At 48.6% G+C, this 21,740-nt stretch overlaps 1 protein-coding gene across 5 annotated transcripts in view; it reads left to right on the forward strand.

Annotated features, from left to right (window-relative positions):
• MSL2 (MSL complex subunit 2) overlaps window positions 1-21,740 on the forward strand; it is a 359,130-nt gene that overhangs the window by 159,347 nt on the left and 178,043 nt on the right. The gene's annotated exons all lie outside the window — the stretch shown is intronic.

A 21,740-nucleotide genomic window follows, 5' to 3' on the forward strand; every position in this document is an offset into this window, starting at 1 on the left:
ATAGCAGCGAAGAAGATCGCTGTGCAGTTGAGGCCTGCATGGTAGGCCTCAAAGTTGACTGCGATTCAGGCACTTAAGCAGAGTTAAAAAGATCCACTTTCTATTTAAGTTGGAATTTTGCAGATTACAAACCATACAGAACTGTTCTATTCGTCTACTATGTCACGTAAGCAGGCTTAGTCATATCTTACCACTTCTGAAACATTACCTTTGGATCCCGATTGAACAATGAATCAAATTTAAAATCCCCTTTCTGGTGTTCAAAGCTTTTAGTTATGGTTTACCTGAATATCTCCATTGCTTAACTATCCCATATACCTGTACACTTGGGTCTGTCATTGATCACTGGCTAGTTTTGCCATCACCTTGATATAACACTTGGAGTCCATACGACACAGTGCTTTCTTTATCCCAGGACAAGCAGGCAGCATATTCTCTACATGTGGGTGACGTCAGCAACGGAGCCCCCTAGCCGGACGTTTTCGCAAGCAGACTTGCTCGAAGACTTTTAGGCTTGCGATTGGCCCGCGCAGACCCCTCTCGCCCTGCCTAGAGCATTCGTCTCCTCAGCGTGTCCTCAGTTATCCGCGGACCCAGAAGCACTGCTCCCTTGCTGCGCGCAATCTCGTCCCTCTTGCACCGCAGCTTTCTTTATTATTTTCGTTTTAGTCGCTGTGCTCGTGTCTTTCATTTTCTTTATTTTCATTTTTTTCAGTTCGTATATTTTTTACCAGGTTCCCAGTCCTCCCCTGGCCACCTGGCTTCACGGGGCCACGGCCGTACTTTTTCTTATGTCCCGGTCTCGTTCCAGATTTAAAAATTGTACTCAGTGTAACCGGGTTATCTCCATCACCAATCCCCATCGTTGGTGTGTTGAGTGCCTGGGTGCAGAGCACCGCGTTGAGTCGTGTCCCCGTTGTGCGACTCTACAACCTTGGGCTCTTCGTCGAAGGGTGGCCAAGATTCTCTAACTCTTTGGCCCCATGGATCCTGCGGGGCAGGCCTCGAGCTCGGCCTCGGCCCCCCTCGTTGGGCGCCTCGGCCTCAGCTCCCTCGTTGGGTGCCTCGGCTTCGAAGTCCTCGGCCTCGGCCTCTTCTACTACTCCGGCCTCGGCCTCTTCTACTACTCCGGCCTCGGGTAAGTCTCCTCTTTCCTCCTCAGGTATGCCGGCAAAGAAGCCTTCCTCTGAGTGTCATGTCAGCGCCGCCTCATCGGCGACTTCGAGACATCATTCTGAGCGTACCTCCTCGCGTAGGAAATACTCTTCCTTGAGGTCGCTCCCGAAGGAGCGCACTGCTGCACCTCCGACCCACTTTCCTTAGGTCTCGGTGCCTATGTTCGAGGACATACTTAAGGCTATTATTGCCATGCAGTTTTCCTCAGTAGTCAGCCAACTAGTCGCGACTTCGACGCCTGTGACCTCGGTCGCGACCCAGTCGCGGTCTGACCATCCTGAGTGTCCCCTCGTCTCTTGAGGCCTCACCCAAAAGATTCGTTGGGTTCCCTCAAGCGATTCTTCCTCCTCTGAGGCGCTTAGGACTTTTTGGAGGTCCCGGCCGGGGGCCTGTGTTTCCCCTGCTACTGGGGTGAGGCTTGCCTCTTCTAAAAGGCCCCAGTCTTCCCCGCCTTGTTGGGGCAAGTCTCCGACCTCGAGACCGTCTACACACACACTTGTCCTCGAATTGGACTCTAGTGTATGTTCCCCATCGAGGAGCTTGCTGGCTTCTAATGGGCCTACTTTGAAGCCAGTTGGGGATTTCTCCTATAACCCGTCTTCTCCGAAGCTTTCTCAATGATTTCCTCGGACTCCAGGGTCTTCCCCGGTCCATTTGACACGGGGCCATTCTTCGACGCCCCCTACACACCTTAGTCGGACTTCTTCAGTGTCCCTCCGAGGCTCTGGCTTACTATTCCAGGGAAGTTTCTCCCTCTTTCTCAGCTGCACCCCGATCTCGGTCAGAGTCTCCTCCGGAGGAGGAATCTTCATCTCGGACCTCCTCCTTTTCTCGTTTCATCTCTGACATGGGCAGAGCTCTGAACTTGGATCTACAGTCCGACTCCCGCTTTACCCGGGAATACCTGGTGGAATTGGGAGTTGTCAAAACGCCTCGTGAAGTGCCTTCCGTTGCATCAGGTTCTCCGGCAGACATTTCTCCAGAACCTGGAGACACCGTATGCTATCACAGCTATTCCCTCCAAGTTGGAGTCCTGTTACTGGACTATCCCGGTTAAAGGGTTTGAGGGTGCTCAGCTTTCCCACCAGTCCTTGGTGGTTGAGTCTTCTTTGAAGAAGTCTAACCCCTCGAAGGTCTACACTGCCGTCCCCCCTGGCAGGGAGGGCCGTACGATAGACAAATTTGGTCGCCGCCTTTATCAGAATTCGATGATGGCGAACCGTGTCTTCGGTTCTATGTTGATGCCCTCCGCTCTTTCCAGGAGATCATGCCAGAGCCTCGGCGTTGGGAGTTTCGTCTCCTCATGGAGACCCTTTCCCAGCTCCGCCTGTATATGTTTCAGGCCTCTTACGACGCCTTCGAATTGTCCTCGAGAGTCACTGCTTTTGCGATCGCTATACGTTGCCTTGCTTGGCTCCGGCTGATGGATATGGATCCGAATCTACAGGATCGTCTTGCCAATCTCCCGTGTGTGGGCCATGAGCTCTTCGATGATTCTATCGAGGCAGCCACGAAGCGCCTCTCAGACCACGAGCGGTCCTTTGCGTCTCTGGTGAAGCTTAAACCTAAGGCCCCTCCGGCTCGACAATACAAGATTCCTCTCCAGAGGTATCCCCAGAAATCTACTCCTGCTTTCTCTAGGCCTCCTTCGAAACGGCCTCCGCAGCAGCAGCAATGTCAACCTAAGACTCAGCCGTCGGCCCCGGCGAAGACCGGGCCATCCTTTTGACAATTGCAGTCCGAGCCTTCGGGCTCCCTTCCTCATGGAGCCTTTCCCCTTCCCCATCGGGGATCTTCTCCATCATTTCTATGCCCAGTGGGAAAATCTTACCGCTGACAGTTGGGTACTGTCTATCATCAGGGAGGGGTACTCCCTCCACTTCAGCCACGTACCCCCAGATCTGCCTCCAGGAGAGTTTCCTTCGGCTCAGTCTCAGCTTCCTCTCCTTCTGCAGGTAGCGCAGGCCTTTCTTTGTCTTCGGGCGGTCGAGGAGGTTCCCAAGGAACAGTGGAACTCCGGATTTTATTCCCGGTACTTTCTGGTGCCCAAGAAGACGGGGGATCTGCGTCAAATCCTGGACCTCTATGCTTTGAACAAATTTCTGGTGCAGGAACGGTTCAGAATGCTCACCCTTCCCACGTTGTATCCCCTCTTGGACGAGGGGGACTAGCTGTGCTCCCTGGACCCCAAGGAGGCATACACGCACATTCCAATACACCCGGCATCTCACCGGTATCTGAGATTCCGGGTGAGGGATCTCCATCTCCAGTATCGTGTTCTTCCTTTCGGCCTGGCGGCCTCTCCAAGGGTTTTCACGAACTGTCTGGTTGTGGTATCTGCGGCCCTGCGCTTCCGCGGCCTGCAGGTGTTTCCTTATCTCAACGTCTGGTTGATCAAGGCGTCCTCTCGCACCGAAGTCCTGCGAGCGACGGAACAGACCATCTTGCTCCTTCAGAGTCTCGGCTTCGAGGTGAACTTTCCCAAGTCTCACCTCTTTCCGTCCTAGTCTCTCGAGTTCATCGGAGCGGTCCTGGACACAGTTTGTCTCTGCTCCCTCTTGCCTCGGCAGGAGGCCCTTATCCGTTTGTGTCGCATGGTGACCTATCTGCACACGGCGCCGGCTCGACTCATGAAGCTCCTCCTAGGCCACATGGCCTCCACGATTCACGTGATTCCTATTGCCAGACTTCACCTCAATGGACTCTGGCGTCCCAATGGAACCAGGTTTGGGATTCTCTTTCTCGACGCATTGTCGTGACTCCTTTGTGGCGGAGATCCTCCGTTGGTGGATGCTCTCTTCCAATCTTTCCAGAGGTTTTCTGTTCCATGCTCCTCCTCCGCAGAAGGTCCTCATGACGGACTCGTCGACCTATGCTTGAGGAGGCTCATCTGGACGGTCTGCGCACCCAGGGTCTTTGGTCCTGTGCCGACCGCCTTTGTCACATCAATCTTCTGGAGCTTCGAGCGATTTTCCTCACTCTGAAAGCTTTTTGTCACCTACTTCGCGACCGAGTGGTGCTGGTTCGCACGGACAACCAGGTCGCCATGTATTATATCAACAAACAGGGGGGCAAGGGGTCCAGGTCCCTTTGCCAGGAGGTGTTACGGCTCTGGAATTGGGTTGTCCGCCGCAACATATTCATTCGAGCTGTCTACATTCAGGGCCAGCGGAATTGTCTGGCAGACAAGTTAAGTCGTCTTCTGCAGCCTCACGAGTGGTCTCTCCACTCCATAACCCTGCGTCAGGTGTTTGCTCGTTGGGGGACTCCGGACGTCGATCTGTTCGCGTCCCCCCCACAATCACAAGTTGCCCCTCTTCTGTTCCAGGGTCTACACCCCACTCAGACTCGAGGCAGATGCTTTCTTTCTGGATTTGACGAACAGGTTCCTATAGGCGTTCCCTCCATTCCCTCTGATTCTGAGGACTCTCGTCAAGCTCAAGTCTTCCCATGCCACCCTGATTCTGATAGCTCCAAGGTGGCCCCGGCAACCGTGGTTCTCCCTTCTGTTGCAACTCGGTTCCAGGGAGCCTCTTCCTCTGCTTATTTTTCCTTCTCTGCTTAGGCAGAGTCAGGGTTCTCTCCTTCATCCCAACCTCCAGTCTCTGCACTTAACAGCTTGGTTCCTCGAGACTTAATGCCCTCGTTCCAGTTCTCCCAGACTGTGCTGGATGTCCTGGAAGCGTCTCGGAAGGAAGGAGTCAACTCGCCAATGTTAGCATCAGAAGTGGACCCGCTTTTCTTCCTGGTGTGCTACTAGGCAGCTGAAGCCGCTGTCCGCCTTCTTGTCTGCTGTCCTGGATTATCTGTTGCACTTATCTGGCGCTGGGCTCAAGTCCTCTTCGGTTCGAGTCCACCTTAGTGCCATTGCTGCTTTTCATCAGCCAATTGACGGGAAGCCTATCTCTGTTCATCCTGTGGTTTCCCGCTTCATGAAAGGACTTTTCCACGTTCATCCGCCCCTGAAACCTCCTCCGGTGGTTTGGTATCTTAACGTGGTCCTTGCTTAATTGATGAAACCCCGTTCGAGCCGCTGGCGCTGGCTCACTTAAAGTTCCTTACTTGGAAAGTTATGTTTGTTATTGCTCTCACTTCTGCCCGTTTGGTCAGTGAGCTTCAAGCTTTGGTTGCGGACCCACCTTTCACTGTCTTCCATCACGATAAGGTGGTTCTCTGTACCCATCCTAAGTTCTTGCCTAAGATTGTTTCTGATTTTCACATCAACCAATCTATTGTTCTTCCTGTGTTTTTTCCGAAGCCCCATTCCCACCCTGGGGAAGTGGCTCTACAATCTATTGATTGTAAGCATGCGCTGGTCTTCTACATGAAGTGTACCACTCCTCATCGTGCTGCTCTCCAGCTGTTCCTTTCTTTTGATCCTGTTCGCTTGGGTCGCTCTTTCTCTAAGCGTGCCATTTCTAACTGGTTGGCCGCTTATATTTCTTTCTGTTATGCTCAGGCTGGTCTCTCCCTGCCAGGTCGAGTCACAGGCCACAAGGTCAGGGCGATGGTGCCGTCTGTTGCTTTCCTCCGTTCCACTCCCATTGAGGAAATCTGTGAGGCTGCCACTTGGTCCTCGGTTCATATGTTCACCTCGCACTACTGTCTGGATGCTTTTTCCAGGCGTGATGGCCAGTCAGTTTTGCAACATCTGTTTTCCTAAATTGCCAACTCTCCCTCCGTCCCTTCTGGTTAGCTTGGAGGTCACCCACATGTAGAGAATATGCTGCCTGCTTGTCCTGGGATAAAGCACAGTTACTTACCGTAACAGGTGTTATCCAGGGACAGCAGGCAGATATTCTCGCAACCCACCCACCTCCCCGTGGTTGGCTTCTTTGCTTGCTATCTGAACTGAGGACACGCTGAGGAGACACACGCGAGCATGCGCGGGCCAATCGCAAGCCTGAAGGTCTATGAGCAAGTCTGCTTGCGAAAACGTCCGCTAGGGGGCTCCGTCAGTGACATCACCCATATGTAGAGAATATCTGCCTGCTATCCCTGGATAACACCTGTTACGGTAAGTAACTGTGCTTTTTCATAGCTTCAGCATTATGGAACTCATTATCTTTGGTGATCATTGGTGAATCTTCCTTGAAAAAATTTCAAAATTGCAGTTAAAACATGGCCATTTGAGCAAGTTTTTAGGAACTGATGGAGGGGAGGGGGTCCTCTTGGAGTCTGGCTGCTTTGCTTCCTGGAATCTCTGTATTAATTCCATTTTGGGTTTGTATATTATGTTTCTATGTGTGTGTCCTTAGTATGGCTGGTTCTGTCCTATCAAAATTTATACAGTGGAACCTCGGTTTGCGAGTAAACCGGTTTGCGAGTGTTTTGCAAGATGAGCAAAACACTCAGCAAATTTTTGTCTCGCAAACCAAGCATATTCCGATATGCGAGCACCTCCTCCTGCTCTAACCGGATGCTCAAGGCCCGGCCCAGGCAAGAGGCAGGAGCTTGCTTTCACTCTCACAATCAGCAGAGGGGGTAAGGAGCGTGTTTGAGAGGAAGGGTGGGCGGATGCCGCTTTCAGCACGGGGGTGCGATGCGGTTCTCGCGGGGGGGGGGGGGGAGCGTTCACGGGGGGGAGGGGGGCTGTTGCGATGCCGTTTCGTGGGGTGCGATGCCGATTAGAGCGGGGAGGAGGGGGTTATGGAGCAGCGCCGGTAGCCTCGGATGGGGGGGGGTTTGATGGAACGAATCAAAGCAAGTTTCCATTCATTCCTATGGGGAAACTCACTTTGATATACGAGTAACTTGATTTACGAGCATGCTTCTGGAACGAATTATGCTCGTAAACCAAGGTTCCATTGTAATTCCTTTCCATTATTTTAAGTTGTAAATTGTTCACTGCCTTGATCTACTACCATAGTTAAAGTCAGTATAGTAAGTTCAAAATAAATAAATGTGCTAATTTTCTGAGCACAGGAAGCTAAAAGAAGTCACAGACCACACTTTGAGTTTGTGTCTGTGGTTGCATTCTTCTCATATTCTGAAGATAGTTTGTACTTCTGTGTCTTTACTACCCTGTTTCCCCGATGGTAAGACACTCTCTTATTTTTTTTTGGAAGGCCAAAATATGCTCTAGGGCTTATTTTCGGGGGGGATGCCTTATTTACCCATGAAGAAGACTACAGTACACAGTTATTGTTGAAAAAAAACAGAATTTTATTACGTTCGCGATAGGTACGTTCGCAATGCGTTCGTTGGAGGAAGAAAACGGTCGGCTGAAGAATCGGTCGGCCGAAAAATCGTACCGTGTATGGCCAGCTTTATCCATCATACCATATATTGTACCATTTAATGTCCCCAATGTTCTCCATCAGGGAAACACAGTAAAGAGATTATTCTGTAGTGCAGCATCAGAGGGGACTTGACAATGTGAAACCATTGTTTATATACCGTATGCATTTTAAACAGGCTTTATATACAGTAAGTGGTATTGCTCACAGCAAAAGAAACCTGTCTGCGTGTCTCACTTTTGGATGTTCTGGCCGTGAACAAACTCCTGCAGTCTCCGTTAGGGAGGGATGAGGGAAGCTGCCTGTGTTTCCTTGCGCGGAGTCACGTGCGCGCGCTGCAGTCCTGTCACTTCCTCCTCTTCACTTCATGACGAGGTGCGGCACGCAGCCATGGAGGCAAATACGGTAGACGGAGGGACCACACGGAGTCACCTAGAGAGTTGCGCGGGGACAGAAATCCCACCCGTCCCCACCCGTCCCCGCCAAAGTCCCACCCGTCCCCACCCGTCCCCGTGAGGAATCCCACCCGTCCCCACCCGTCCCCGTGAGGAATCCCTCCGTCCCCACCCGTCCCCGCGAGGAATCCCCTCCGTCCCCGCCCATCCATATAAACTTCAGAAATAGTTATTTCATTTAATTATGCTACTGAATTAAAGGCTCTGGTAGAAACCCATTTACAAATAAGCAAAAAGACTTTATTAATTTGAAAATATTAATTGGGAAGAATACATACTTTGCAAATGGGTTTCTACCAGAGCCTCTAATGTTTATAAATTTTTATCAACACAACTAATATACTACTTTATCCTGAAGCAAAATAAAAAAAAAGAAATATAATTCTTTTCCTACCTTTGTTGCCTGGTTTCTGCTTTCCTCATGTTCTCATTCAATTCCTTCCATCCACTGTCTCTCTTCCTTCTGCATCTTCCATTTGCTCTGTTACTGTGCCTCTCCCTTTCTTCCCCCTTCCAAATTGGTCTGGCACCCATCTTCTTCTCTCCGCTCCCCCATAGTCTGGCATCTGTCTTCTCCCTACTCTCTCTTCCCCATTTCCTTTCAGCGTCCTTCTCCCCCCATCTTCCCCATGTCCTGTCAGCGTCCTTCTCCCCCCTCTGTCTTCCACATGTGCTTTCAATGTCCTTCTCCCACCTCTGCTTCCCCATTTCCTTTCAGCGTCCTTCTCCCCCCATCTTCCCCATGTGCTTTCAGCATCCTTCTCCCCCCTCTGTCTTCCACAAGTGCTTTCAGAGTCCTTCCCCCCCCTTCCCATGGCCTTTCAGCGTCCTTCTCCACCCCTTTGTATTCCCCATGTGCTTTCAGCGTCCTTCTCCCTCCTCTGTCTTCAAGTGCTTTCAGAGTCCTTCCCCCCCTCCTCCCGTTTTCCCCATGGCCTTTCAGCGTCCTTCTCCCCACTCCTTCTCTACCGCCCCGTGTGCAGCACAGCCGGCCAGGTCCCCTTACTTTTGTGGCACTTCCCCGACCGACTGACAACAGCCCCGGTCTGACAAACCTCCCTGCCCTTAACTGCGAATCTAAATTACCTTATTACAGCTGCTGTAAGAAGATAATTTAGATTCGCGGCTACAGGGCAGGGAGGATTGTCGGACCGGGGCTGTTGTCGGTCGGTCGGGGAAGTGCCACAAAAGTAAGGGGACCTGGCCGGCTGTGCTGCAACCGGGGCGGGGTGTGGCGGGGCGGACCGCCCCCTCCCTTGGTAGCCACTCGAACCGCGAGGCTACTCTCCTCCTTACCTGCACTGCCTGCAGCACAGAGCCAAACGGAAGTCTTCCCGACGTCAGCGCTGACGTCGGAGGGAGGAAGGGCTTTGTTTAAGCCCTCCCTTCCCTCCGACGTCAGCGCTGACGTCGGGAAGACTTCCGTTCGGCTCTGTGCTGCAAGCAAAGAAGGTAGGGAGAAGAGCCGCGCGACTGAGTACATCCAGCCCCGCAGGAACCCCGCGACCCTCGGAGGCGTCCCCACGGGATCCCCGCGACCCTAGGGGCGTCCCCACGGGATCCCCGTGACCCAAAGGGTAAGCGCAGGTATCGGTGGGTGGCTTATTTGCGGGGGGGTGCCTTATTTTACATTTTTTTCTAAAAAGGGGAGGCTGTCTTATTTGATGGCCCTGCCTTATCATCGGGGAAACACGGTATGTGCTATTTATTTTTAGTTTTCATTTGTTTGCATAGAAAAGTGCCTTGATTCACAAAAGTGGAGAAATTGCTCATACTGACCAATCAGTTTTCATCTTTTAGTCTCTGGGAAAATGAAAAAAGTAATAAGGCTAGTCACTGTGGGGAAGTTATACACTTTTGGAAAGTACTTTATTTTTCCCTATTGTTGTTGTTTTTGTGGGTTTTTTTTGTTTGTTTTTTTAAAATAGACCCCCCTTCTGTTTCTCATTGTTAATTCTTACTCGGTTTGTAAGAACAACTTACCACTTGTAACAGGGTCAGTTTATATGTGAGTGAAACATATTTTTTTTGTGCTGAATACCATGTAACTATTTATTAATAAAATGTCCATTTCAAAATTTCTGCTGGTTGGTGGTCAGAGATATTTGGTTGAAATATGTTAGACTTGGGGGTACTTGGCTTGAAGAAGTTAGGAAACACTGGTCTGCGTCGTAAGGCATATGATGACTGACTCTGAGTTTTCAATATGTATATTATGACAAGCCAGAAGCCTGTCATGTAAGGCAGTAGCCACAAAAGGGAGCTTGAGGACCAGAGATGGCGGATATAAGGGTGGTGTATGCCCAGAAGCCACTGGAGGGGATTCTGTGGTACTGTATCCAGGAGGGGACCCAAGGAAGGCCAGGCTGGTATTCAGTGAGGACTATTTTTCCCAAGATGCATAACAGCCAAAGATCAGTCTTCAGCTTTTAGTTTCCAAGGAAACCATCTTGGTAGTGGTGGCCTGGATTTGGGCTCAGGCCCATATGCACTCATTTCACGGTAACCCTGTTGACTCAATGGGCTTTAGTCTGCCATTTTTTCCCCAAAGCGCAATAAATTACATTACATTGCAGTCTAGGTTGGTGGGATAGTCCCAGGCATCAGTGGTGAATTCAAGTGGATTTGCCTGACTTGGTAGATGTGAACACCAATGTGAACCTCCTTGATAGGGAAGCTCTCTAGTTGGGCAGGGTGACCCAGCGGTATTTGTCTTCTTTGTAAACCCTTTGGTCCATCAGTTGACTCAGAAACCTGTGTGGTGAGCTTGATATTGGTGAAGTTCTTCTGTTAATTCAGGGAAGCGTGGTCCTGTGATGGCAGACAATGCAATAGTGGTGGCCTTGGAAAATGCAATCCTTCATTACTGGGCAGAAGTAAATCAGCTGGCTTTGTTGCATGCAAGGACAATGTCCAGGAGGATTTCTTCAGATGATCTCTAGTGGGTCCAGGGGAGTGGGAGCTTGGGGCTAGCAACCTTTCAGCTTCTCCTGGATTGGTTGGGATATCCATTCTTTGATCTTATAAGATAGACTGGGTAGTGCACAGGATTACACTGCATTCTTTTCTAATCCTTCTGACGATATGGATGGAAAAATTATGTTCTTGCCTGTTAATTTTCTTTCCTTTAGACGCAGCAGATGAATCCAGAGACCAGTGAGATAGCACACATCTACCAGCAGGTGGAGATAGAGAAACTGATAACAGGTGGTCCTATTGGCTGGCTCTCCTCCTGGATCTTCAGTATAGCTCCTTGCCCAAGCATCCATAACCATCCGTAACCATCAAAAAACTTCTTTCCCATAACAAATCTCAAAAGGGAATAATACAGAATACAACCATCAATAATAACTAACTTCGAAAATTGCAAAAGATAAAACTGACAGACAATATCCAGAAAGGGTAGGCCTCTGGAGTCATCTGCTGCGTCTAAAGGAAAGAAAATTAACAGGTAAGAACATAATTTTTCCTTCTTTAGCAACAGCAACAGATGAATCCAGAGACCAATGGGATTTAGCAAAGCAATCCTCAATCTGGGTGGGAAGCAAACGCCGCCTCCGCAACAACTGAAGCACTAAACGCATCCACCGCATGCGTCCCCACATCCAACCGGTAATGCTGAGATAAAGCACTCTCGGAAGACCAAGTAGCCGCGAGACAAAACTCCTCCAAGGAAAAAAACCTCTGATCTGAGTCCAAGAAGTAGCCATCGCTCTGGCGGAATGGTCATGAAGTTCTTTCGCCAATCGCTTCCCTGCCATCAAGCAAGCCGTAAAGAATGTCCTCCTGGACCCATCGAGCGATGGAGGCTTTGGACACCACCATACGTTTGAGGCGTCCCTTAAAGAATACAAAAAGGTGATCTAAACAACTAAAAGTTGTTAGAAACCTAGCTCGCGGAGGACGCTATGCACTTTCAAAAAATGCAGTGAATAAAAGCACATCTCCCCATTTCTTCTCCCAGGAAGAAGAAAGGAAAAGTGAGAGTGTCATAAAAGAAAGGATGACACCTCCTTAGAAAGAAATTGTGGTACCGTCTGAACTGACACCCCAGATTTTGTAAATCAGAAATAGGAATCTCTGCCAAACAAGGCCTGCTACTCAGAAAACCGCCGAGCTGAAGCCATGGCCACAAGAAACCCTGTGTTCAACGGCACAGCCTTTTAGAGTCTCAAAAGACAAGGATGAAATGAAGCCTTCGGTAAACTGTGAAGAAGTACCTTAAGACTGTACTCCGGACAGGGCTTTCTAAGAGGTGTACAAATATACCGTACTCTGTTTAGGAACTGAACTACATGAAGCTGAGAAGTAAGCGAAGAGCAATATACCTAGGCCTTGTAACAAGCTAGGAATGGCACTTGAAGCTGAAGGGAATTGAACACTAAGCCCTTGGCAATACACTTGTGCCAAAAAAGAACTCTGGAAGGGTGCAAATGTTGAGAAGTACCCAAGAAATGAAAACCTCCAAAAGGAAGCAGAAGCCACAGCTGAAGACGTCTGTATCGCCTGGATAAGAGAAGAAACAACCTGCTTCGCACAACCCTTACACGTCAGCCATGACTTTTCAAAAGCTAGGTCGTAATACTAAAGTAGTACGAATATCCATGTTGATCAGACCCTAGGTGAGCAAATCCGGAGATACCAGGAAACTCAACAGTCCGGCTGTCGAAAGACTCATCAGATCCGCAAAGCAAGGATGGCGCAGCCAATCCTGAGATTCTACAAATACTGTGCCCTGAAAGCGAGCTTGAGATGTCAAATCTAAGCCATCATCAGCCAGGGGAAAACACTGAAAAAAGAGAAACCAGAGGCGAGAAAGAAGCCACGCTGCTACACCCTCTGACTCCCACTCCCTGTGCCCGCCGAAGAAGCTAGGAAGTTTAGAATTTCGAGACGAGGCCATGGGTCTAGTTCCAGGAGATCTCACTTCCAAAAAAAGAGCTGGAACGCCTGAGCTAAAATTCTCAATATCCAGGAAGTAGAAGATTTCACTATTACTAATATTTATACTTTCTAGAGCGTACACAGCGCTGTACACTGTAACATAAAATAAATGGGCCATGCACAGATTTCGTGGAGAGAATGTTTATCCAAGCTCTTTTCCTGACCCATAAAATGTTTTGCCAACAGAAGAGGAAAATGTGGGTCCACCCATTGAAGTAGAACCACAACTTTACCTGCCAACTGAGTACATCACCTACTGCCCAGGCTGTAGAGAAATAATACTGACTGAAAAGACCTTCAGCATCATTCCGGAAGAATGGTCTGAAGCTCCAGAAACGGTAGCCTGACCATGCTCCAGAGTAGAAGAATGAACAAGTACTGAGTCGCCTCTTAAGACCAGACTCCTGGAGCTGAGGATGGAAGGCTCCGAGCTCCCCAACCCAACAGCCCGGGAGGTTTGGTGACTATGAGTTAGTCCAGCAATGACCAAGGCATGCCTTTGAAAAGAGAAATCTCGCTGAGCCACCAAATCATACAGAGCGATGCTTGAGATACCGGGAACTACTGGAACAAAAGCGACTGCTGTAGCGTTATAATGGGATAGCAAACGGAAGTTCCCAGTGGAGTCAGCAACATGGGGATCCTAGAATCTGTGAATCCCATACTATTGGTCATGGTGACCAAAGAAGAATGCAAACCTGAGACTGTGACCCATCGCCCTAGTCTCTGGGAAGAAACACATTTCTCTCTTATATGAATAAAAACATCTCCCCGATATACCTATAAATAGTACAGGAGAAAAGAGCGCTGTGCAAGTTCAAAAATTCACTGCTGTGCAAGTTCGAAGAACTGAGGAAAAAACCCCCACCCTTTTCGTGTCAGTCAAATGGCCCGACTGGAAGACATCCGAATCAAGCAGTCAGTCAAGAAGAAAGTAGGTGAATCGCCTGGTAGCGCCAAAACGCTTCCCACATTTTCTAAAATGTTCGTGAACCTTTGGGTAGGTGAAATGGCATGTGCCAAAACCGAAAGCGCTGCTCCAAGAGAGGTAAGCAAACCTAGTGCCGATTCGGAGTCCATAGTGAAAATGTAAATATTCTCCCAGTTTTACTGCAGAAATGTGTAACCCTGAGAAACTAATTCAGCAGAATGGGATCCAGCCTGCCCAATGCCCCCGTCTAGGACACCATGCAGTAAGTGGAACAATGTCCCTTTATTTCCTGAAGAACTACAAGAACTGCCCTGAGGACCAGTAACACTTAGGAAAACACAAAACATAGAGACTCCAAGAACGAACTGGAAAGCTGAGGAGGATGCAAAGTTGCAAGCATCCTGAAAAATATTCACAGCCCCCTGATCTGACATTATAGCGTCTTCCCCCTCATGAGAAAGCCTGAAGAGCCATTGGAAGAAGTCAAGATCCCCTCAGAATGAAGTGCAGAAGGTCAGGGAACGGCAGGATGAGAACTGTAGGATCTGTAAGAAGAAAGAAACTCTCCTAGGAAAAATCACGTTTCGCAATGTAAAGAGGAGTATAATGGAACCATGAAAACAGTACTAACTCCATGCAACATGAGCGAAATACGTATGTCCTTTAAAGTGAATATGTACTAGACACAATCAAGATGCTGCATCTACCCGCCCCGTGGAAAACAATAGCATCCTAACAGGTATCAGACAAAGTTCACATTGCTAATGAGAGCTTCAGGGATAAGGCTAACAGCCACATAGCAAGCGCTGCTCCGCGGGTTTGATAGAATAGGTAAGTAGCTCCTGGTTAGAAGGAGCTGCACAGCCCTTCCTGTCTGGTCGGGGGTGTCCATCTAGCATGTGCCATGAGAAGATGGCGACAGGAGAAACCAGCGTGATAAGCATGAAAATCTGAAGCCCAGGCCCCCTCATAAATAGAGAAAGAGAGTCCTGGTCGCAGGAAGATGCTAAGTGTCATTATGCCCATAGAGACAGCCCGAACTTGGAAACTGTTTGTACTACTTTAGGCATATATATATGCTATGCCACTACTAGACACATGCAGCGCAGCACAGAGGCCCAAATAAGAAGGACAGTTACCAACAGACAAAGGCTCAATCTACAGAGACCCCCAAGAGAGACAATGAGATTCTCGTGTGAAATGCAGGGCACTATCTTACTGCTGATCTCACTGTGCCATGAGTTGCCGTATGTCGGCTCAGTCTGGAGACAAACCGAGACTGGGTGACCTAGCACAGGTCAGAGTCTCTCTGGTAATCCCCTTGAGGGCTAACCCCAGAGTCCGATTAAACTAGCAGCTTCCTTCAAGTGAATACAGCAAGAATACAGACATAGACATATAAATCTGCCCAAACTAGTCCCAAAGCTGGTGAAACATGAACAACTTGTCTGTACTTGAAAGGAGAGAAGCCGCAGCGTATCCTGACCAAAGTCAGCTGGAAATAAACTACCGGAACACTGCAGCTCTCCCGCCATCGCCGGAGACCCAAGCGCACCTGTGGCCGCTGCATCAACGCTCCTAGAAATATAGTCGGATTCAAGCCCCGCAAAATTTATCCTGCTGCGGCCTGCATAGAAAGAAAATCAGACTCGGGGAATAACTAGAAGAACGGTGTGGAAAAACATGTCCCATCTCACGCGTGCTGCTATAAACCGGTACCTGCACAATCAGCTGCACATGGCCGCGACAAACACTGATGAAAGAGAGCCTCGGAATAAACAGGAGTACTGAAACCCAACAATGAGAACAAGTACTTCATCCTATGCCTTCTCCTTCTGGAGTTTTCCTTCATTTGAAAAGGACTCACCTCCTGTACATTAATGCCACGGAGATATTTATACATCTCTATCATATCCTCTCTCTCCCATCTTTCCTCCAGAGTATTCATATTAAGTTCTCTAAGTCTGTCCCCATATGATTTATGACAAAGACCACTAATTAATTTTGTAACAGTTCTCTGGATTGACTCCATGCTATTTATATCTTTTTGAATGTGTGGTCTCGAAAACTGCACATAGTATTCCAAATGGCACATCACCAGAGACTTTTAATAACAGCATTATCCCAGGACAAGCAGGCAGGTATTCTCACATATGGGTGACGTCATCGACGGAGCCCGGATGCGGATGCCTCACAAGCAGACTTGCTTGAAGAAACATGAAGTTTCGAGTCGCCCGCACCGCGCATGTGCAAGTGCCTACCCGCCCAGCACAGGGCATGTCTCCTCAGTTCTCAGTTTTCCGCGGAGCCGAGAAGTCCGTCTTTGACTCTCTGCGTTTAACTTCGTTCTTTTGTGCCTTCTCTCAACTGCGGTTTCTATTTTATTCCTCACGAATCGCTGTTTCTGGTTTTTTCCTCACGAATCGCTGTTTTTAGTTTATTTCTTTTATTTTAGTTTAAAAAAAAATTTTTTTTCTTCTTCCGTTCATTTTCCGGGACAGGCTGCTCGGCCGCAGCCCAAGGGCTTCGATTTTGCGGCGGCTATTTTTCCTTCTATGTCCCGGCCTGCTACGGGCTTCAAGAGGTGTAGCAAGTGTCAGCGTGCGATCTCTCTTACGGACCCTCACGGACGCTGCCTCAAGTGCCTTGGGCCGAAACATCATCCTAGGTCGTGCCTGCCTTGCCAAACACTTCAGCCTCGTGCTTTTAAGCGTCGTTGCATTTTGGTGGACAAGCTCTTCGAGATGGAGTCTTCTACTGATCCCTTGACTTCGAACGCGTCTTTGGCCTCGACTCCCACCGGAGCTCCTTCTGCGCCTACTGCTTCCACCTGGAGCCTCATCAGACCTTCGTCATTTGCAGCGGCTCTTGCTTCGACGTCATCTGCTGTATCTTCCCCTGTTTCCTCAGGTCAGATAGCTCAGCAGTCAGTTCCGCCGGTGGTGATTAAAGTCTAAGACTCCCAGGTTGAAGAACACTCACACTACCTCGAAGGAACCTCCAGCCAAAGCAGGTGGTCCGGTTTCAGACGCATGATCCATCCTTGCCGGCTTCTTTCCAGACCATGTTAGAGAAGCAGTTTATTCAGTTCCTTACTAACATGGGACCCAAACTGCTTCTTCTTATCCAGCCTGGGCATTCAGCAGACTCCCGCGAGGGCGAGCCGCTTCCTTTGCCCCAGTCAGAACTTACACACTCTTTGCAGGGAGCAGAGTCTCTGCGAGTGTCTGGTCTGGCATCCAAGCACATAAAGCAAAGAGCAAATTCTTTGCAAGTGCCTCGAAGAGAATCCTCACACTCTAAACAAGGAGCAGAGTCTTTGAGAGTGCATTGAGGTTCCTCCACCAAGCCTCTGGAGCTTAGATATACAGCCTCTAGTACTATTCATACATCGGCATCGGTTGCCCACGTCTCCGAGGCGAAGTCTCCTCGAGATCTGGTTCCAGACACAGTTCTCACCGACATTCGAGGCCTTCATCGAGGCATCGTTATTCTCATCACAGACCATCTTCCTCGAAGCCTCGATTTACTTCAACCTTGACCAGACCACCGACTCCTCGCTCGAGGTCTCCGATGCCGGACCTCAAGGATGTCCCGGTCTCGATTGCCTCGTCCAAGTCACCAGGTTCCTTTGATGCCTTTTCCCTGCTGAAGCTTCATCTTCGACACAGGCTGCCTCGATGTCCTCGAGTCCTTCTCGAGGCGAAGCATTGGCAGATCAGCTATCTTTCTCGTCTTTCCTGCGACAGATGGCTGTAGACTTGGCTATTCAATTGGATACTGGCTCCAAATATTCTAAGGAGTATCTCGAAGTCATGCATCTTCCTCAACTTCCGGCAGAGTCTCTTAAGCTTCCGCTTCATAAGCTTTTGAATCAGACTTTTGGTCATTGCATGGAAACACCTTTTTCCATACCAGCTGTTCCAGGAAAATTGGACTCTAGATATAAGACTGTGCATAGCGAAGGGTTTGACAACTCTCAGTTATCTCATCAATCCCTGCTCGTCAAGTCCTCCTTGAAAAGGTCCCATCCTTCCAAGTTTATGCCACCGTCCCTCCTGGAAGGGAAGGGAAAACTATGGACAAATTCAGACGTCGCATTTACCAGAATGCTATGATGTCCTCTAAAGTCCTCAATTATAATTTTCAATTCATCGCTTACTTTGAATTCCTTCTTTCTCTACTACCAAAGTTTTTGAATTATTTGGATACCCAAATGCATTTTGAGTTTCAAGAAGTTATTGCTTCTTTATCTCAATTACGTCTGCATCTCCTCCAATCATCTTATGATGCCTTCGAGTTATCTGCCCGAGCGGCTGCTTGCTCTGTAGCTATGCGTCGTCTTGCCCGGCTTCGTACCATTGTCATGGACTCTAACCTTCAAGACCGCTTGGCTAACATTCATTGTGAGGGCAACGATCTCTTTGATGAATCCATCGAGACAGCCACCAAGAAATTATCTGACCATGAAAAATCATTTGCTTCTGTAGTCAGACCTAAGCCAAAGCCAGCTCCTGCCAAGCTTGCACGCCCTGCTCTTATCTATTAAATGCGTTTTGCTCTAAAGCCAGCTCCTTATACTTGCCCGCCTCTGAAAAAAACAGCAACCTCAGAAGCAATAGAAACCCCAACCTTCTGCTGCACCTAAGGCTTCTCAGCCTTTTAGACTGTTTACAACAGAGCATAACCTCCACCGTTCTGACTCTGTCTCCTTTTCCCCCTATAGGAGGTCGTCTCCATCATTTTTACAACCGATGGACGATAATTACATCCGACCTCTGGGTACTTACCATCATAGGGAAGGATACACTCTTCATTTCACTCAGGTTCCACCAGAGCTTCCTCCAAGAGAGTATCCTTCCAATTCATCCCAGATCGCCCTTCTTCAGGAAGCTTAAGCTCTGCTTCGTCTCCATGCCATCGAACCAGTTCCCTTGGAACAGCAGACCAGGGGTTTTTACTCCCGTTACTTCCATGTTCCGAAGACGACGGGCGATCTGCGGCCCATTCTGGATCTCAGGGCTCTCAACAAATTTTTAGTCAAAGAAAAGTTTCGAATGTCCTGGCATCTCTTTATCCCCTTCTCGAGCAGAATGACTGGTTATGCTCTCTGGATCTCAAGGAGGCCTACACTCATATCGCCATTCATCCAGCCTCCATTCATCCAGGGTGGGAAGTCTACATTATCAATACAGAGTACTACCCTTCGTCTCACAGAGTGTTCACCAAGTGCCTGGTAGTGGTAGCGGCAGCTCTCTGAAACCATGGTCTTCAGGTATTTCCCTATCTCGACGACTGGTTCATCAAAGAGAGATATGAGAAGATAGAAAGGACAGCAATCGTAGTGGGGGACTCTATCATTAGGCAAGTTGACAGCCACATAACGGGAGGAAAACAGGATCGGCTGATGACCTACCAGGAGCCAAGATAGAAGATATAGTGAGCCGTATCTACAGGATCATCGACAGCGTGGAAGAGGAAGATACGGCAGTGGTTATCCATGAGGGACAAACAACGTGAGCAACAGGAACTACAGCAGGGAAGGACCTGTTCCGGATACTAGGAAGGAAGCTGAAGACCAAAATGCTGATGGTAGCGTTCTCAGAGATTCTGTCAGTACCCAGGGTCGACGAGAAGAGGTAGACGGAGCTACAAGCAGGAAGATAGCGGGAAGGACTCACCGGATGATAGGTTAGACAGAAATCCTGACGGATTGAAAGGGACACAAGAGGGGAGGAAAAGCAAGAAATTAACATGCTGCAAACTCAAATGTAAGTACACGAACGCAAGGAGCGCAAGGAATAAGATGGGGGAATTGGAAGCTATGGCACAAAAAGATAACCTTGACATCATCGGCATCACAGAAACATGGTGGAACAAGGAAAACGTCTGGGACACTGTGCTACTGGGATACAAGCTATACTGCAGAGACAGAGTGGCTCAAAAAGGTGGGGGTTGCCCTATTTGTCAAAGAGGGAATTGAGTCTACCAGAGAGAACACGCCGGAAACGAAAAATAAGGTAGAGGCTCTATGGGCATCTACTACCGACCCCCAGCGCAGTCTGAAGAAAGGAATGGAGAAATGGCGGACGAGATTAAATGCAACTTCAAGGGAGGCAACACAATTATTATGGGTGACTTCAATTATCCAGCGATAGACTGGAACCTAGGCATCTCCGGCTGCGGTAAGGAGACCAAGTTCCTAGAAGCTGTAGGCGATTGCTTCCTGGAACAACTTGTCAAGGAAAATACAAGAGGAAATGCAATTCTGGACTTAATTCTAAATGGACTATGAGGACCGGCGAAAGGTGTAGAAGTAGAAGAGACGTTGGGAAGCAGTGATCACAATATGATCCGCTTCAACCTAGACACATGTGCGAAACATCGATCCAGAACGATGGCCATGGCACTGAACTTCCAAAAAGGAAATTTCAAATGGATGAGACTCATGGTGTGGAAAAATATTAATAAGAGGATAAGCACTGTAAAAACATTGGAGCAAGCATGGTCCCTTTTTAAGGACACGGTCACCGATGCGCAAAATCTATATATACCGCGTATCAACAAGGGATCCAAGAGGAAAAAGAACAAGGAACCGGCGTGGCTCACTGTAGCGGTGAAAGAAGTGATCAGAGACAAGAAGACTTCATTTAATGAATGGAAAATGTCAAAAATAGATGAAAACTGGAAAAAGCACAAGCAAATTCAAAGCGGGTGCCATAAGGCGTTGAGAGGGGACAAAAGAGACTACAAGGAAAAAATAGCCAAAGAGGCGAAAAACTTCAAGCCGTTCTTTCGATATATTAAGGGAAAACAACCCGCGAAGGAAGCGGTGGGGCCATTGGGTGACCATGGAATAAAAGGATTGCTGAAGTAGGACAAAGCCATTGTTGACAAACTGAACACATTTTTTGCGTCTGTATTTACCGAAGAGGATATCCACAACATATCGGAAGACGACAGGCTATACGCAGGAAACGAAGACAGGAAACTGATTGAGTTGACGGTCAGTCTAGAAGAGGTATGCAGGGAGATTGATAGGCTTAAAAACAATAAATCTCTAGGACCGGTTGGCATCTGATGGTAATCAAGGAACTTGAAAGGGTTATAGCTGAACTGCTTCAACTAATAACCAATCTATCGATCAAATCGGGAAAGATTCCGGAAGACTAGAAAGTGGCGAATGTTACGCTGCTCTTCAAGAAAGGTTCGAGGGGACATCCAGGAAACTACTGACCGGTGAGTCTGACCTCAGTACCGGGAAAGATGGTAGAAGCGCTGATAAAGGACCGCATCGTTGACCACCTTGATGGACACCAGCCAGCACAGCTTCAGTATAGGAAGATCTTGCTCGACGAACATGCTGCACTTCTTCAAGAGAGTAAACAGGCAGATAGACAAGGATGACCTGGTCGACATTGTATATCTGGAGTTTCAGAAGGCGTTTGACAAGGTCCCGCATGAACAACTGCTTCGAAAAATTGCGAGCCATGGAATCGAGGGTGAAATACTCACGTGGATTAAAAACTGGTTGCCGGATAGGAAGCAGAGAGTGGGGGTAAATGGACAATACTCAGACTGGAAAAGCATCACAAGAGGAGTGAGTGCCACATGGTTTGGTTCTTGGACCCCTGCATTTCAACATATTTATAAACAACCTGAAAATTGGAACGACGAGCGAGGTGATTATATTTGCGGACAATATGAAGTTATTAAGAGTAGTGAAGACACGGAAGGATTGTGAAGACCTGCAACGTGACATAAGCACGCTCGAGAAATGGGCTGCAACATGGCAAATAAAGTTTAAGGTGGATAAATGTAAGGTGATGCATGTCGGTAACAACAACAGTGTTCTCCCTAGGGCCTTTCAGCCGGGCGGTCCACCTGGGTAATTTAGATGACCGCCCAGCTAAATTCTGCTGCTGCTGCTCAAATTAAAAAAACAACAACAACAAAAAAAGCCGGCTTGGAGATTTCACCTTAGCCCATAGCAAA

This window comes from Geotrypetes seraphini, chromosome 9 (assembly GCF_902459505.1).
Source record: "Geotrypetes seraphini chromosome 9, aGeoSer1.1, whole genome shotgun sequence".
NCBI classification, from domain to species: domain Eukaryota; kingdom Metazoa; phylum Chordata; class Amphibia; order Gymnophiona; family Dermophiidae; genus Geotrypetes; species Geotrypetes seraphini.